The 2,124-nt window shown below is 42.1% G+C and overlaps 1 long non-coding RNA gene across 1 annotated transcript in view; it reads right to left on the bottom strand.

The window, feature by feature from the left end:
* Positions 1–981: 981 nt before the first annotated feature.
* Positions 982–2,124, bottom strand: part of LOC103911777 (uncharacterized) — a 26,081-nt gene continuing 24,938 nt past the window's right edge. Inside the window, exon 8 of the long non-coding RNA XR_012386522.1 lies at positions 982–2,124. This exon is cut by the window's right edge and continues 237 nt beyond it. This is a non-coding gene — a long non-coding RNA (uncharacterized lncRNA).

Below are 2,124 nucleotides of genomic sequence, written 5' to 3'. Positions count from 1 at the left end.
GGGGAAATCATCCAGAGTGCAGCATCCATCTGGATGATGCGACGGCAGCCATATTGCGCCAGACCGCACGCCACTCACCAGCTGATTGGTGGAGAGGAAACAGAGTGATTAAGCCAGTTATTATATGGTAATGGTTAGGAGGCCATGATAGGTAGAGGCCAGTGAGCAAATTTGGCCAGGATGCCGGGGTTAAACCCCTACTCTTTTTCGAAGGACATCCTGAGATTTTTAACGACCACAGAGAGTCAGAACCTCGGATTAATGTCTCATCCGAAAGATGGCCCTCACTAAGCACTATAGAGTCCCCTTCACTATATTGGGGCATTAGGACCCACACAGTTGGATGAGCACCCCCTGCTGGCCTCACTTACACCACATGGTATAAATGTTATAGAAATGTTAACTTCACCATTCCACATCAAATGTACCTTATGTATGGTGAGTATACAGTATACTGTTGTTGATGCCTCAATTTCTGCAGCAACATTTAGATTATAGGGTCAGAATTTGGTGGATTCATTTAGCCGTGTATCAACGGTTTATGCTGCTACAGGTGTAATGGTGTATATGACATTTCTTGACACACTCCTAAGTATTGTTTAAAGGTCCCATAAAATTTAAATGACTAAATGTAAATAAAAAAATTAGATGTCAGTTTCAGTCTGTTAGTCTCAAGGATATCAATTAGCTATTGTGCTTCCTGCAAAGAGAAAATTCTGCCTAAATCAATAACGATTTTTGAAATCTTCTGACCAATCAAATGCTCTCAAGTACCTGACATATCCCGCCCCCATCAAAACGCATCTCATTTATTTTTCATTTAATGCGCCTGAGCTCAATCACACTGACTGGAAGAGCTGTGATTAAAGCAAAATGCTATTGGTTGATTTTAAACAGGGGAGGAGCTACTCTAGATCCAAACAACTTAATTTTTCAGTTAAGATCATGTCAAACATGGAATAAAAAAATGCACGCTTCAAAGCACTTTACGGCACCTTTTAATACCACAGCTGACCTGAGTATTGATGCTGATCATGTCCATTCACAGAGGACACATACAAAACTCCAAAAAATCTACAAGCTGAAAGCATCTGAAACTGGTTTCTTGAACAGTTGAGTTCACTTTACTCAAACAACCTTCACGGTCAGCGGATGTCAATCCAGCAGAGCACCTTTGGGATGTTGTTGGAACAGGAGATTCACATCATCCGTGTTCATTCGACAAATCTGAAGAAACTGTGATGCTGTCATGTCAACATAGACAAAGATCTCTGAGGAATGTCTCCAGAACCTTGCTGAAACGATGATGCAATGGATTAAAAGAATATTCATTCATTCATTTTCCTTCAGTTTAGTCCATTATTTCTCAGGGATCACCACAGCAGAATGAACTGCCAACTATTCCAGCATGTTTTATGCAGTGGATGCCCTTCCAGCCACAAACCAGTAAAGACAGTCTTTGGACTGTGAGGGAAACCGGAGCACCCGGAAGAACCCCGTGCGAACACAGGGAGAACATATAAACCCCACACAGAAATGCCAACTGGACTAGCCGTGACTCAAACCAACAACCTTCTAGCTGTGAGGAGAAAGTGCTAAGAGCCACTGTGCTGCCGGATTAAAAGAACACTGTTAACAATTTCATGTAGAATATACAGTACGTGGTGCAAAATGTGAAAATGATAGCTGTGCCGGTCTGAAAATAGCAAAAAATACACCCTGGCATTTGAAAGGGCCCTCAGTGTTTAGATGAATGGAAAATGCAGGGGGTTGGATAAACGACTAGATTTTCACTTAGAGGTGAACCATCCCTTTAAATCAGCCATTCTCCATGTCCGCTAGTGTTTTTTCTTCTTCTGCAGTTGCCTGCTGTCTTCATGCGAGCTGCAAAAGTCATTATATTCCCCTCGGATCATCCTTTCCTCCACCCACCGCCCAGCACAACCTTTGCACCATTTACACACACTGATGATCCCAGGATTTCCCTTTTATTTTTCATCTTATCCGTATCTCTTTATGTCATCCATACATTCATTCTGATTGTGTAATCACTGCAGTATTTCTAATCCTCCACATGCTGGTCTGAAACTGGTGGTCTTGTAATGCCAAACGCAGTGAAAGCAG

Source organism: Danio rerio, chromosome 10, assembly GCF_049306965.1.
Source record: "Danio rerio strain Tuebingen ecotype United States chromosome 10, GRCz12tu, whole genome shotgun sequence".
Classification (NCBI taxonomy): Eukaryota; Metazoa; Chordata; class Actinopteri; order Cypriniformes; family Danionidae; genus Danio; species Danio rerio.
Note: the sequence above shows the minus strand (reverse complement) of the source record. Positions and strands in the feature narration are given on the sequence as shown.